At 37.9% G+C, this 17529-nt stretch overlaps 1 long non-coding RNA gene across 2 annotated transcripts in view; it reads right to left on the bottom strand.

Moving 5' to 3' along the window:
- LOC138742374 (uncharacterized) overlaps positions 1-17529 on the bottom strand; it is a 217488-nt gene that overhangs the window by 90377 nt on the left and 109582 nt on the right. For both annotated transcript variants that reach the window (XR_011344119.1, XR_011344118.1), the window contains exon 3: positions 7816-7941. This is a non-coding gene — a long non-coding RNA (uncharacterized lncRNA). The remainder of the gene's footprint in view (positions 1-7815; positions 7942-17529) is intronic.

Genomic DNA, 17529 nt, shown 5'->3' on the forward strand with positions numbered 1-17529 from the left:
GCTCTGCCATGGAAAGAGCTATGACTCCCTCTTGGTCCTTTATAGAACAATTCTAGTTCTTATTCTTCCCTCATAGCTTTTCAATTTGTTTCCTTCAAGCACTTATTTTGATTCTTTTATCACCATTCATACAATAAGAACATAATCATTCTCAGGGTAAGGAGGTCCTTCCACACATGTATCTTTGGTCTAATATTTTAAATTTCTAAATTGGGTACAGCTTCTCTCTACTTGACCAACACAAATCAGTCATGATTGTGTATATCCATCTCTCTTGTCTCAACTTTCATTGCTGCAAGGAGACACTTGATTCTCTACTCATGAAGTTGAAATTCTTCATCCCTGGAATTCTCTGCACCTTCTAAATAATGTGGAGACCAGAATTGAACATGGAACTCCAGTTCTTGCATGTTTAGTTTAAAATGATTCAATGTAACCTGTTACTTTTGCACAGTCAGTCTTCATTGATGAAGCCTCCAGACCCATGTGCTTTACCCACCCAACTCTCTTCACTATCCAGCTGTGCAAAAATTGTCAGGTCTCCTCAATCCCACACATTCACTAGAACTATGTCTATCTCTGTACATTCACCCAAAGAGTATAATTTCATAATAATACACATTAAATTTCATCTGCCACTTTTCCTGGAAAGGGAAGAATTCTTCCGGCACATATAGTCGGTTCATTAACTAGCAACTTGAATTTCCAATAGTCAACCCAGAGAAAATATAGGAGCAAGTTTAATGACAATGACAAAGCCTCAATTTTTTTCTGCTGTTGAAAGTAAAACCAGGGACAAAGGTCTTTAGAAAAGTAGATATTCTCTTTTTTTAATCTATGGAACCTGAATGAAATCTCAGTAACACAGCCATCTCCTTGCCTTCATGTTAGTGCTCTGTCAAGGTAGCGAAGACAAACAATGAGTTAGTTTATAAAATAATTTAGACATGCAGCACAATAACAGGCCCTTTCGGCCCACGTGCCGTGCTGCCCAATTATACCCAATTGACCCTCAAACCTCGAATCGTTTTGAACAGTGAGAGGAAACTCACACAGATGTGGGGAGAATATAGATGACACAGGATTTGAATTGCAGTCACTGGCACTGTAACAGCATTGCGCTGACCGCTATGCTGACATGCCAGCCTACTTCCAGATGTAACTAAAATCCAGAGATTTAATGGTATCACATTTGTTTTTTTTTTACTGAGTTTTATCTGATTTTCATTTTAACCTATTAATAATTATGTTCAATAAAACACGTACTATTTTATTTTATTAAGCAAGGACAAATGAGCAAAATTATAAATTTTCTATCAAGTGATTCCAGCTCTATCCTTGAAATATGTCCAAAGTTATTAAAATTTGATCTACATGTGAGTGATCAGAACTTATCTTAGGTTTCTTGTGTATTACCCACTTGAAAGATTTCCTTAGACATTGTACCTCATCTAACTGGATTAAATCAGGAATATTAAGGCAAGATGATCAATAGCTCCAGCCACACAGAAAAGTTACACATACAAACCAATTCGGTCCATTTTTGATTTTTGTCAAAATTTTTTCCAATGAGATAAAAAAGTAAATTTTACATTGCACCTTATCATTTGTTCCAAAAGCTGCCAAAGTGCTTTCCTACCAACTGTTCTGCACTGTAAAGCTTGCTGTTGGTGAGGAAACTGCTATGGTTACTTGACATTCAGAAATATCCCACTATCAACAGTAAGGTTAATAACCAACTGCTTGTGATTCAGCAGGTCGAGAGAGGCATCCTGGCCAAATGGATTTGGAGAAACTTTGGCCAGATTGAAGCTCGTTGTGGGGTGTTTGAAAGGAAAGCCTTAGGCCCAACAAAGAGCAGCTCACCATGTGCTAAATTATCACTGCTCTGATGCCTTCACTCACTGAGTGCATCAGTGATCTCAACATGGGATCCATTGCCTTTGTTTTCATATTTTATCCCTGGCATTATCCTTGCATGCAACATCAAAAATTATTTGTCTTAATAATATTTTCGCCAAGCAAGCTGCAGTTCAGCAATTTGGAAGCAAATCTTACTAATGATCAACATGGTAACATAGGTCACTCTTAATTTTGCATGAATGTTAGTGTCATGTTGAAACTATGTACTAAAAGCGAGGCAAGCCATCGTACTAGTTGAAGCTACCTTGCCCAATTAATTTGGTTACCGTTAGCTTTCAAAGTTTTGTTCAGCTCTATTTCATACAAAAGGATAGTACATGAAGTAATGGGGCCCATTAAATCAAAATAGATGCTGAGAGCACTTTTAAGGAACTAAATGAAATATGTGGTGATAAAAAAAATGGATGAATATTGAAGATATGAATAAAGCTGGCTGAACTTTAAATAATTCAGTTATCAGGACTGCACTGAGGATTTTGAGGGAAGTATGGGAGAAGATCATGGGGCACTGACCATAATTCTTCAGTTCTCTTTGGATATGGGGGAAAGGCCAGAGAACTGGAGAACAGAAAATGTTACTTGTCAGAAAGTACAGTGTAACTTCAGAGGTAGGAAAGCATTGAGAAACATTGATCAAGGGCAATAATCACTTTGAGGAAATTGGTTGAATTTGGGAAGTCAGCATGGATTCGTTGAGTGTACTATGTTGATAAGATCTTTGAATGATAAGGTTTATGAGGGTAATGCAGGCATTGCGGTGTACATGGACTTCCAGAAGGCTTCAGATAAGGTGCCGTATTACCGGCTTTTCAGCAAAATGAAAAGATGGATCTGAAGTTGGTTAACTAACACGTGAGTGTTAGTTGAATTGGGAGAAGATGAATAATGGTGTTTCCCTGGGATCAAAACTACACCTATTGTTTCTTTTAATCTATTTTAATGACTTAAACTTGAGGTGCAAGCTGCAATTTTGAAATTTATGTCTGACACAAAACTTGGCAGAGTTGTGAACTGTGAAGAAGATAGCTAAAGACTGCAGATATACAAACCGGTGAAATGGGCCAACACATGTCAGATGAAGAAAAATTGAGGTAATGTATTGAAGGATGAAGATTGACATATGCGTATAGAATAAAAACAAAATTACTGTCTGGGGGGGATTCTGGAGCACAGGATTTTGGTGGGAGAGGGGGGTGGCTAAAGGCGAAATCATTGAGAGTTGCAGAACAGGTTAAAACACATTTCTGTGCTTCAGCTATGAGTATAAATGCAGGCAAACTTTTTGAACTTTGATAAAGCTAGAGTTCAACTTCAAATGGACCATGGTATTCAATGCTGGTTGCCACATTATCTAAAGGATGTGACGATATTAAAGAGGGTGCAGAAAAATAAATTAAGATGCTTTCAGGGGTGAGGGACTGCCAATACAAAGATAGATTAGAGGGGTTGGGACTATATTCTTTGGAGAAAGCTAAAGAGAAATTTTATAGAAGTATATAAATGCTGAGGGGTTTGAACAGAATGTCTAGTGGGAGGCTGTTCCTTCTGCTGGAGAGGTTAAGAACTAAAGGTCACAAGCAAAACATAAAGGGGAAGAGTATTAAGAGTGACATGAGGAAAAACTTTTGTACACAGCATGTGGTTAAAATCTGGAATGTATTGCCTGCAGATGTAATGGAAGCAGATTGCATTGTGGTCTTCAAAAAGGAATTGAATAAATATATAATGGAGAAAAAAATGCAAGGCTACTGTGAAAGGACTGGTGGGTGGAACGAAAATGTTATCCTGGTAAAGAGCTAGCATGGACATAATGGGCCAAATGGTTTTTTTCTGTGCTGTAATTCTTCTGTTTGTTTGAAATCTTCCATTTAATATATCTATTTTAAACAACTACCAAAGCAAATATTAAAGTAAAATAAAATTAACTTTAATAAATTGTCATTATATTTCTGTAGATGTTATGAATCAAATGGAAGAATGAGTTTATCCTACACTAATAATTTTTTCAATGTTTTTTCAAATGACTGGTTTCAATTATTTATGAATTATATTGAATTCCAATAATTGAATCAAGGATCAACACCACCTAGCATGCACTCTATTCTCGCTGCTACCATCAGGAATGAGGTATCGGTGCCACAAAGCTCACACCACCAGGTTCAGGAAACAGCTGCTACCCCTCCACTATTAGACTCCTCAATACAAACTCAATTAAAGACTCATTTAAGGATTCTTGCTTGTGCACTTTATTCATTTTTTTAATTCTCTCTGTATTACACAGTCAAATTGTATACATTCATTATCTGTTTACAGTTCTTTATTTGTTTACATCTATACACTATGTACAGTTTTTTTTTGCCTCGCCCACAGGAAAAAAAACTCAGAGTTGTTTGTGATCACATGTATGTACTCTGACAATAAATCTGAAATCTTAAATCTCAAAATTTGTACCTGAAATCTGAATTGTTTATTGGTACCTGTACAGAGATATAGTGCAAAACCTTTTTTTCTGCATGCTGTACCTGCAGCTTCAAAAAGCCGTCATACTCTGGAACTCTTTCTAGATTTCCAAAAAAAAATCTCCTTGGAAACCACAATCAATAACAAGATTAATTTTGACAATTATTGCGCCAAACCTGCATTTGCACATCTCTGTGAATGCATAATATAGACTGACTCTGTGCCATGGCAAAAATGAGTTTCAAATTGAGCCCTAAGTGTCAGGCTTGAGTCTGACCAGGCTAGACGAGGCATGTGTAAATATAAGTAAAGATCAGAAATTCATTTGGAGCTTCATTGCCTAACACAAGCTGAATGAGGAAGGGTCTTTGACTTGAAAAAGTACTCTGTCCCCTCCCTACGGATGCAGCGTGATCTGCTTAGTGTTCCCAGCATTTTCTGTTTCATTTCATATTTCATGCAGTATTATTGATTTTTATGCTGTGAGATTCACCTGTAATTTTTTTTTTAATTTTAGGCATACAGCACGGTTAAAGGCCATTTCAGCCCACTAGCCCATGCTGCTCAATTGCATCCAATTAACCTACAATCCTCAGTACATTTTGAATGGTGAGAGAAAATTACGCAGGGAAAACCTATGCAGAATCAGGGAGAACATACTAACTCCTTATAGAAAGTGCGGTATTTTACCCCAGTCCTGATCACTGGTACTGGAACACCATTACGCAAACCGCTACGCTAAAGGTGGAATTGAGATCAGTTCTGGTGTCAAAAGACTACAAAGTCCAAGTATTCTAATGAAGTTTAGATTGGCTTTGCTGAGATTGGCTGTGAGTCAGGTCTTAATTTTTTTCACCCGTCACAATCTCTAATTTGCTTTCCATTCTTTTGACTAGAGATGCCAGGATATTCCTGGCTGAAAGCAATCATGTGATTATTGACAATAAAGATCAAGATTATCAGAAATGTAACATAATTAATTGTAAAAAATTGTTGCCAATAAGAATATCTGAAGTATTTTCATTCTTCACAAGATTTTCATTTATTTTACTTCCTCCCCCTTTCTTTGTTGCGATATACTCCATCTTTTATCAAAATTGTATTTCTCTTACATTTTCACAGATAGACACTTAGTAAGCCAAGGACTAGGTTGCCTTCCACTCCTCATTTAAAATACTTTGGCCAGGATCCCACAACCTTTCAGTTTCGATAATCCAAAATAAAAATCACCAGCCTTTGAATCAAGAAATTACTCTTAATTTCTGTCTTAAACGTGTAGTATTTACTTTGAGTCTGCATCTTCTCATTCTATACTCCTAACTCATAATCTCCCCTTACTACCCTGAAAGCACTCTTACAACTTCTGAGCTCTGAAAAATTGTAGATTAAACTACTTTTCTGATGGTCCTGTCATCCTCGGAACCGAAGAAATGAATCTTTGCTGCCTTGTGATGGCACAGTGGTACAACTATTGGTTCAGTTCTGATCCCAAGAGGTGTCGGTGGGGAGTTTGCTCATTCTTCCTGTAACTGTCCAGTGTTGCTCCAGTTTCCTCCCACAAAGCACAATGCATTGACATTAGTGTATGGTGAGTGAGTAATCTAGGGAAAACTAATAGAAACGTAAGGAAAATAGGTTACATTGAAAATTAGTGAGAGATTAGGATTGTTTGATATGTGTGTATTTTTGATGGGCCAAATGGCCCTGTTCTATGCCATTTAGAAATGTATATATTCTATGTCAACTATTTTTTTGTTCAATGAGGAGATCAGTAATACCACATGCCTTTCTGAATGCTTGCTGCACCTGTGCATTGGTTTTCAGTGATTTTTTTGTACAAGGTCACTCGGTCCATTTGAGCATCAAAATTTCCCAATCTCTCACCAATTAAAGAGGGACATGTGATTTATGTGAGTTCTGTCAAAGTGGATAAGATATTTTCCCATATCACCCTCCACCTTGCACAAAGCTTCAAATGTTTTACCATTGAACAATGAGTATGGTAGGAATTTATTTGACAGAGCAACTATGATAATTGGCAATGAGACTGAATGAATGTTAACCCTTGTTTTTAGAAGTAACAGTAGTTTACTTTTTGTGTAACGATGAAGTTCATTGTCTGGAGCTCTCTTTATCATTTGTAAAATACAAAATGTGTGCATTCAAAGCAGGCTCTTTAGTGAAAAGCAGCTGCATTTCAGACAGGTGTTTGATATTGCCCTGGCAACAGAGGCACCAGTTCTGCAAGCATATTATTTAAATTGCCCATCAAAGATTTAGGAGTGTAAGCATGCTGGTGGTGAGCTCAATGACATTTCTGGTGAAGAGAGAATAAAAAAACACATGAAGGGTAATTGTTAACATTGTGGCAGCAAATAACATTAAGCTCAGGAGAAAGAGAATGTATCGATTATTCAACCTAATGAGTGCAGGCACTGCTTACCACTAAGTTACATCAAGGAGCAATTGCCAAAGAATCTTGACAGGGAGTCTTGATAAAGGATACACACACAAAACATTGACCTGATCATTTCTATTTATGGATGCTGTTTGACCTGCTGAGTACCTCCTGCAATTCTTTGCTGAACAAATGTTAACTGTTCATTTGAAAATAAAGCAAGACTGTAGAAACATTGAGCAATTGGGAAGAATCCTAAAGGGCATCACACAGATGAACCAGTGAAGATGGTGGTGAAATATGGATAGTATAGTCTGTGCACACCAAGTCATAAGCCCAATGAACTTTTCTGTTTATCATTCTTCTTTGAAGGTAAGAGGGTAACAATGGATTCTGCTTCTGCAGTCTTGATGATATGTGAACAATAATTTAAATAATATTGTCCAGATTCTGCAATGAAACAGAAATAATTATCCAGCTTCTTCTATTCCTGGGGAAAAGATTAAGGTTATGAGAGTATGTGAAGTTAGAGTAATGGGTGGTAAGAGTAAAGCAAGGATCTACTTTCTGATTGTTTCATTCATAGAATACAATTCAGTAAATTAGAATTGGCTATCAAAAACTTGACTGAAGAATGATTAAGAGTACAACAAAAGTCTATCAGTATCAGTTTCACCTGGCAGAAGTGCTTTGGTTGCTATTAAGATATGAAAGCCAAGATTCACCTGCAGGAGCTTGCTACATTTTGGATCTACAAGCATGACTACAGACTGAATTGACCACAGGAATCAGTATTATTAAATTAGTTGAGTTTTCTTATTGGGTTTGCACCAGTTATTCCTTTCCTAAAGACAGATGGCACCGTTAGGATCGTGAATATTATAAAACGACAATTAACCGAGAAGCAAAGGTTTACAGATAACCATTATCACTGAGCAATGATTAGTTCACTTTCTTAGGTGAGAACAGTTCCACAGATGCAAATGCAAATTCAATTAGACAGTGATTCAAAATATACTCCAATAATAACTCACCTTGAACTGTTCTAATTCAATAGGCTTCCTTGTGATTTAGCATCAGCTTCATACATTTTTCTGAGGATAATAGCTTGACTGAAAGTCTGTCAATGCTGAGGGTCATCTGGTTGTAAACTTTTTTTCCTAAAATGACAAAATAGTAAATACAAGAAAAATCATTAATAGAGCTTCATGATTATTGAGAAGCAGAAATACACTTGACTAAAGATAAATGTGCCACTGTTGCTATTGAAGTAGCCAAACTTTTGTTTTCAATCAATTCTGAAACATTCTGTTCCATTAAGGATAGGTTTGGACCACTACATGAAGTGGAACAGTGGAAGTGGGCAAAAAAAATTAAGAAATTGGATTTCAAGGTTGGAAGCAGTTGCACACTGAATTCACAGGGTTTTTTTTTTGTTCACATTGATCCAATGAATTCATTTCCACTGTCCTGCGATGTTTCACCTTTTGGTATTATGATGGTTTGTAATTATAAGATGAATGATCAATTAGTTTTGCATCTAGATCTCTTCGCAAAACTGGGTATCATCACTCACAACCAGACTAGGAGGGTTTAATTATTGTCTTTGTGGAGGTAACCTTCAAAGTACAACTGTGGCAGAACTTCAGCAGAAACTAGAAATCTCTGCAGGTTATTTTTAATGAATCCACAGATATCCTGATGAAGAGATGTGGTTTCCTGATGAATGCATACAGCTACATTTGAATAGATCAGTGGTTCTCAACTTTTTTCTTTCCACTCACATACACTTTAAGTAATCTCTATGCCATCAGTGCTCTGTGATTAGTAAGGGATTGCTTAAGGTGGTATGTGAGGGGGAAGGGAAGGTTGAGAATCGCTGCTCTAGACCCAATTATTACTGAAATATTTTGCTTGAGAAAATTGTCATTAGCCCATTTCCTTTGGACTTATGAAACTGTGCACATAATGAGTCAATTAGGTACGATTAAAACAGTGGTTTTCAAACTTTTTCTTTACACCTTAAGCAATCCCTTACTAATCACAGAGCACCGATGGCATAGGAAATACTTAAAGTAGTATGTGAGTGGAAATAAAAAAGGTTGAGAATCACTGGAATAGAGTGTAAGCAGTGCAGTTAGAACATGGACTTGATAAATTAACTGCTAGTCAGTGAGAGTACATCATAGTTGAAGCACATGGACGATTCTCCAGTAGGAAAAAGTTAAATTGATACTATGTTAAAGCATTTCTCTATCTTCTTATGGTACATAAACCCAATCAGTGTGAGTGAGATGAGGAATGTGTAGATAATACATTGATATAATGTCACAAAAATATATGATTTAAATGCCCCAGAATAAGATTGTTCTTTAGGAATCTGGACTTTCTGTTCCACCACATGAAAGAAGAGTTATTCTGTCTATAATATGTTTTGTCTCAATACTATATATAAAACTAGCATTGCGTATGAGAAATTTAATTTTATTGGTAGGTTATGTACCAAATGTATCCATTTCTATCAACTCAGTTCTGTTGAATTCAGAGGAACAAGGGCACAGAGGTTAGTAGAACTGAAAGGTAATACTCTTTCATGCTTTTGCCCAGTAATAAATTCATGTTTCTTTTTCCTGTAGGGTTTATTTTATGTACAACATTGGGACAAAAAAAAAATCACAGGAACAGATACAATTTTATTATAAGTAAAAACAAAATAAAGTGAGTGAAACAAGAAAGTTTCAGACACTGTGATTGTAGTAAATACAAAAAAGTTCTGGAGAGATTCAACATGTCCCGCAGTGCCAAAAGGAGGCAACATTTTGGGCCTGAGCCCTTCTAGGGTTGTATCTTTGCCTCCTCTGGACATGGAGGAACCTGCTGAATTTTTCAGCGTTTACAAAATGAAATGTTCTGAAAACAAGTAAAATAGCATTAATTATTCCAAAGAAGATCAATGATGTGCAGGTAATTATCAGATAAGGAATAGCCCAGCCTCTCCACACCGTTCAAATTAAAGCTATTTATTATTGTGGGATTTATGTGTCAATATCAAACAAACTTCTTCATATATTCATTAATATCTTTGAATTGATTTGGGAATGAGAACAGAAATTTTGGGGATACCCAGAGCTTTCTATTTGTCCAAGGTATGTATATTTTCTATTTATACTGGATTTAATGTAATTATGCCTACTGGAAGATGTGACAGGGCAGGGTTATAATAACACTGAAAATATAAAACATTACTTTGAACTTCAGCTAAATAAGTGAAGGGTTGAAATACTTAGAAATTTAAGATGGCACAAACCTATGACATGAAAGGTTTATGGAAAAGAATCCTAAACGTATTGCTGCAAGCTGAATTCCTTTGAGTTCCAGCCATATTGAGTTGAGAATTTTAGGCAGCGGGGTGATTTTTAACTTACTGATGTACTTGGAAAGTGTTTCTGCTACTCTGTGGTGTGTGAGAGACATATTGTATAAAACATTTGAGTAAGAACACTTTTAACTCAGTTGTTCACTAACCTATCAAAGTATGTTTTAGGTAAGTGGTTTACAAACTGCCCCCCCCCCCCCCAAACTCACTTCCAACCTTAAGAAGTCCCTAAGCCATAAATGTTCTGTGATTGGTAAGGGATTGCTTAAGGTGGTACATGAGTGGGAAGGGAAGGTTAAGAACCACTGCTCTAGACCCAAGTGTTGATGAAATATTTTACTTGAGAAAAATTGTCATAGGCCCATTTCCTTTGGAGTTATGAAACACTGCACATAGCGAGTCAATTAGGTACAATTAAAACAGTGGCTTTCAAATCTTTTTTCTTTCCACTCACATACCACCTTAAGCAATCCCTTACTAATCACAGAGCACTTATGGCATAGGGATTACTTATGGTGCAATGTGAGTCTAGGGGGACAGTTTGAAAATCACTATTTTACATAGTCGTTAGCCTGTTATTGCAGTGCCAGTGACCAAGGTTCAAATTTGGTATTGTACGTAAGGACTTTGTACATTCTCGCCATAACTTAAGTGGGGTTTTTCCCAGTGCTCTGGTTTCCAAAATGTATGGGGTAATTGGTTGGCACAGGTTTCATGGGCTGGAATGGCCTTCTGCCATGCTGTATCATTAAAATTAAAATAAACTATCAGTTCCAGGTTTCCTGACTAGTTAGGGAGGGAAAGTTCACTGACAACATACACCATTCAATTTCAATTATATATTTACAAACAAATTGCAAGAATTACATTTGATGGAAAATGTTTCTTAAAAATAACTGCAAATGCTGTAAATCTGAAATAAAAACACAAAATGAAGGAAATATGAAGAAGATCAGGTAACATGTGTAGAGAGAAAAACTGGACTTATTTTTCATGTTTCTTCAGAACTAAGAAAATTTATAACAGTTGGATCTCATACAGAACCAAAATGTTTCATCCTATTTGCTGCCAATTTCCATCTTACTCTCATATTCACTTGATCCATCTCAAACCAATCAGCACTGAATTTCCATTACTAGTAACCGTTCACCTAACAATAGAAATGGTCAAAGGGTACTTTTTGAAACAGCAAAGTCTGCAGATGTTGTGATTGTAGTAAAAACACACAGAATTACTGGAGAAACTCAGCCAGTCTCACAACGTCCATAGGAGGTAAAAACGTTTCAGGCCTGAGCCCTTCTTGAAGGAATAAGCAAAGAACAAACTAATTAATACCTGTCAATTATACCTGAAATCCATCATTCGGACTAGTAAAAAGAACTAAAAGGTTTTTGGTTTGGAAACTCAATGATATCCAAACAACTTTCAAGGCTGACTGGAAAAGGCTGCTCCGATTATTGGTTGCTTGGAAACCCCATGATTGAAGGACAGTATGGATTATTTGGAAAGATAGTAGGAATTTTTTTTTAAGTAGTATTTCAAATGTGTTCAAAAGGTCATCAACAGTTTTTTTAATGATTTTGACAGAGCGGGGAAGGAATCTTGTTGCTACTAACAGTGAAGTGTTAGAATGAGTTAATTTTGGTGTGTAAATCAAGGATGTAAATAATATAGAGAAAACAACAAAGGAAGGATTTTACAAGAAACTGTTTAAATTCATAAAGTAGAAAATAAATGTTTTGTCAAAGAGTCTGGACTTTAAAATTAAATCATGTTTTGTTCTCTTTTCAGATGTTAACTGACCTGGATTTTCTTTTTTATAATTTCTGTGCTTTGTCTTTCTATGATTTTGACCTTTTGGAAGATACCTAAGATTTCTGATTTTTACAGCTGATCTCATTATTTATAAAACAAAGCTTTCTTCAGTGTGAGGAGCAGTGATGTATGCTGCAGGAATTGTTGACAGTTTTGACAGCACATATTTGGCCAAAGAATTGTATTTTCTCAGTTTGAAGGACATGGCTGCCAAAAATCTCACAAGAGACAAAATTAATTATTTCAGGTCAATTCCAAAAAGTTCTGCAGAGATATAAAATATGTTAGACATAATTTGTTTAAGATTTAATTAAATATTAAGTTGGACACTGCATTTCCAAATTTTTTTTTTTTCCTAAGTCTGTTTCAGCTGAACCTTGTGTGTTAAGTTCATCTCCATCCCTGAGGAGCACTAAATCTATTAAATTATTTGGCTAGCTTGCAAACTGCATAACATTTCATTTGTTGCTTTTCCAACTTGTATAATTTTAAGAATAATTTAACTGTCACTAAGTCTTGAGAGAGTGTGCAAGGAGAACAAAATTCAACATGGTAGAAATAGTACTCAGTTGAAGATCTAAATGATACACCTGATGCATTCATGCTGTGAGGGTGTTAATGAATGCTAACTGAATACCCAGCAGAGGTATGCAAAATTGGCAGATCCTGATATTAATCAGCATTACAACATTTCATGACACTGAAATATCATTTCGGAGCTCAGTACAATTTCTGCCCTTAACCTTACCCAGTTGCATACAAATTCAAAGGAAAGAATGACATTTGACTGAGCACTATTTAAAGGGTGATGATGGTGGCCACCATCATCACCCTGTACAAAAACAAAGGCGAGAAATCAGACTGCTCAAACTACAGGGGAATCACGTTGCTCTCCATTGCAGGCAAAATCTTCGCTAGGATTCTACTAAATAGAATAATACCTAGTGTCGCCGAGAATATTCTCCCAGAATCACAGTGCGGCTTTCGCGCAAACAGAGGAACCACTGACATGGTCTTTGCCCTCAGACAGCTCCAAGAAAAGTGCAGAGAACAAAACAAAGGACTCTACATCACCTTTGTTGACCTCACCAAAGCCTTCGACACCGTGAGCAGGAAAGGGCTTTGGCAAATACTAGAGCGCATCGGATGTCCCCCAAAGTTCCTCAACATGATTATCCAACTGCACGAAAACCAACAAGGTCGGGTCAGATACAGCAATGAGCTCTCTGAACCCTTCTCCATTAACAATGGCGTGAAGCAAGGCTGTGTTCTCGCACCAACCCTCTTTTCAATCTTCTTCAGCATGACGCTGAACCAAGCCATGAAAGACCTCAACAATGAAGACGCTGTGTGCCCGATGGAGATGTGGGGGGGCTGGTAGTCATGGTGAGGAGCTGGCTGATGGAGGATCTCAGTTTTCTTCAGGTTGACTTCCAGGCCAAACATTTTGGCGGTTTCCACTAAACAGGACGTCAAGCGCTGAAGAGCTGGCTCACAGTTCGGCGGGCAGCAACCTCCTTTGAAGAAGACCGCAGAGCCCACCTCACTGACAAAAGACAAAGGAGGAAAAACCCAACACCCAACCCCAACCAACCAATTTTCCCTTGCAACCGCTGCAACCGTGTCTGCCTGTCCCGTATCGGACTTGTCAACCACAAACGAGCCTGCAGCTGATGTGGACATTACCCCTCCGTAAATCTTTGTCCGCGAAGCCAAACCAAAGAAGAAAGATTTAAAGGGTACAGCAGGTACTTGCAGGTTGGTTGCCAGTTGAAAGAGTTGTCATTCTGAGCCTTCGTTGTTTTCCACAGCAAGTTCAAGTCAGCAATAAAGAGGGAAAGCATATTTTGCATGAACCAGGTGCTCCCAGGTATAAATGGATCTCTCGGTAAATCCATTGAAATGCAGAATGTCTGGGAGAATGAACATGTGGAGCAGGGCAACTTTCAGGAACTGAGAGAGGAGGAAACATTCAACAAAAGGTCATACAACTTAATCTCTTTTTCTAGATGCAGACATCCCTGGCAAGGTAGTATTTATTTCCCATCCACTATTGACCTGTTTCTTGTCATATGCACCAAGATACAATGAAACATCAATCTCATGATCCATGTAGTCTGTACTTTGGCCTCCATACCTCTTACATCTTGGTACCTATCCAGACGTCTTATTTTGAAATTGAACCCACATCTAACACATACTGGCAGCTCTATCCATACTCTCACCACCCTCTGGGTGAAAAAGTTCCCCTTAAACATTTCACCCGTAACCCATGTCCTCTAGTTCTTGTCTCACCCAATCTCAGTGGGAAAAGCCTGCTTTCATTTACCCTATCCATACCTCTCTTAATTTTTGTACACCTCACCATAGTATTTTGGGATAAATAGGTAAATGCTTGGGAATCAGTGGTGAGCAGAGTGTGGCAAGGTCAGTGCTTGGCCCACAAAATTTCACGATATACATTAACGGTTTGGAAGAGAGGACTACATGTAGCATATCTAAGTTTGTTGCCAACACTTAATTGAGTGGAAAAGCAAATTGTGCAGAGGAATGCAAAAGTCTGCAGAAGGTATTGATAAGTGAGTGGGTAAGGGTCTGCCAGATGGAATACAATCTTGGTAAAAGCAAGGTCATCTACTTTTGAAGGAAAATTAGGAGACCAGATTATTATTCAAATAGTGAAAGTTTCCAGCATGTTGTTGAGCAGTATGACTTGGAATGTTCGTGCATGAATCACAAAAGGTTCGTTTGTAGGTGCTCTAGGTAATCAAGAAGGCAAATACAATCTTGGCCTTCATTGCTAGATGGATTGATTTTAAGTACAGGGAGGTTCTGCTGCAACTGTACAAGACACTGATGAGGCCTCACCTGGAGTACTCCTGGAGTACTGTGTGTAGTGCTGGTCTCTTTACCTGAGAACAGATAAACTAGCTTTGGAGGCAGTGTTGAAGAGATTCACCACGTTAAGTTTGGAGATGAGGGAGTTACCCTAAAGGAGAGATCGAGTTTCCTGCAACTATACTCACTAGAATTCAGAGGAATGAGAGGAGATCATATAGAAATAAGTAGAATTATAAAAGGATGAATAAGATTGAGGCAGAAAAGTTGATTACACTAGTTGTTGAGACAAGAACTCGGGGACATCGTTTCAAGATTTGGTGAACCAGGTTTCGGAAGGAGATGAGGGGGAGAAATTGCTTTTCGCAGAGTCGAGTGAATCTATGGAATTTTCTGCTCAAGGAAACTGTGGAGACTGCCTCATTAAATATAGTTAAGACACAGTTAGATAGATTTTTTTTCACATCAGGGGTTATGACGAAAAGGCAGATAGGTGGACCTGAGTAATGGTGAGATCAGCCATGTTCTTAGTAAATGGAGTAGATTTAACAGGCCAGATGACCTGCTCCAGCTCTTATTTCTTACTGTCTTGTCTTCTTATGTTCTACCTACTGAGCAAAAGCCACCAATCAATTCAATACCTGTTCAGTGCTATGTTAAAACTCTCAGTGCTATTAACCAGTTGTCATTTAGAGCCTATATATTGTATATGCTGACCAAAAGCTTATTATTGAAACAACAGATAAAATTTCAGTCTTTTAAGACTGGTGGATTTTGTGATGAATGAAAATGTCAAGCGAGGCCTTACTGCTTACATAAAACAGGCATGTAACAGAGACTTTCATTCAAGGATGAATTAGATACTGATCTTTTTTAATTACATTTATTTTCTCTTCGTTATTTTGTTTTCAGGACAATGCCCTTGTCTTCCCATGTTTTTAACTATTAGTGAGATTGCTTTGCATTGTCAATTCTTTCATTTCTATTTCATTTAATGTTGTTCATTGTATATTTTAAACATATGAGTATCCTTGAGGTTGGGAATGGCCAGAATTAACTTGTACATAAGCAAAGACCTGGACCCACTGCAATTTGCCGACCATCACAAAAGCTCCATGCAAACTCACTGGCTCTTCATCACCTGGAAAACACCAATACGTACATCCGACTGCTTTTTATTGATTACAGCTCAGCTTTCAACAACATAATCTCATCAGTACTGGCTAGCAAGCTTGAAAACCTGGCCACTGCTCCTCCTTCTGCAACAGAATGCTTGACTTGCTCATCAGAAGACCACACCAGATATGTGGATCGGTAACCACATCCAGAGTCGGCATCAAAAGGGATCTAATCGGGGGGGGGCCATTAGAGTAACCATGGAGGGGGGCACAAATCGCCATTTGAGAATGAACTCAGCTGGAGGGGTGCCAGTGCTATACCTGCCATGGACCTCATCCGTCTGCTGGACTGTCTTACTTCCCCCTCCCTTCGGCATTTCAGATAAACATGCAAGGTTATAGCACGTGGAGACAAAAAACACATGGTGATATCATTTTGGTGATATCCCTTCTGATGGCGTCACCCAGTGTGATCCACAACCCCCCAGTGATGCTAGTTCTGCAGATGGGTGGGGGGGCACAATAACCCATTTGGGGGGCATGGCACACAAATTCAACCCCTCCCCAGCAATGACGCTGAGCCTGACCACATCTCTTCCTCACTATTAACACAGGCGCACCTCAAGGATATGTGCTTAGCCACTGTTTAACTCTCTTTACTCCATGACTGTATGACTAGGCACAATTCAAATGCCATTTACAAATTTGCCAATGGCGCCATGGTTGTTGGAATACAGATGCCAATGAGGAGATGTACGGGAGTGAGATAAATCAGCTAGTTGAGTAGTGTCACAACGAAAACCTTGCACTCAGTTAGTGAAACTAAGGATTTGATTGTGGACTTCGTGAAGGGGAAGCCAGGAAAACACAAACCACTCCTCATCGAGGAGTAAACAGTGGAGAGGGAAAAGAATTTCAAATTCCTGGGTGTCAATATCTCTGAAGATCTATTCTGGGGTCAGTAGTATCAATGCATTCATGAAAAAGGCTTGGCAGTGACTATATTTCATTAGGAGTTTGAGATTTGGTATGTAACCAAAGACTTGCAAATTTCGTATGGAGCATTCAGACTGATTGTATCATTGTCTGGTATGGATCTGCCAATGCACAGGATAGGAAAAGACTACAGAGGGTTGTAAACCTGGCCAATGCCATCATAGTCATTAGTTTTCACTCCATTAAAAACATCTTTAAGAGCTGGTGTCTCAAGAAAGCAGCCCCTATCATCAAGACCCTCACCACCCAGATCATGCCCTTTTAAATTTAAATTCTTACTGCTACAATCAGAAAGGAGGTACGGAAGCCAGAAGACACACACCCAACATAATAAACACAGCTTCATCCCCTCTGCCTTCCGATGTCTGAATGGAAAATGAACCATAAGACGTTATCTCACTTTTTAAAAATTTTGTACTATTTTAAATATTGTACAGTATTTACAGAACTGTAATTTACAGCGATTTTGCACCTGCAATGTACAATATTACTGCAACAAATCAATAAATTTCATGACACGATCATGAAAATAAACCAGATTCTGATTTCTCTCCCAATAGTATGATCACCTGTTAAGATTCTATCATAAGCCATTTTCAGGTGGC

This window comes from Narcine bancroftii, chromosome 9 (assembly GCF_036971445.1).
Source record: "Narcine bancroftii isolate sNarBan1 chromosome 9, sNarBan1.hap1, whole genome shotgun sequence".
In the NCBI taxonomy this organism is placed as follows: Eukaryota; Metazoa; Chordata; class Chondrichthyes; order Torpediniformes; family Narcinidae; genus Narcine; species Narcine bancroftii.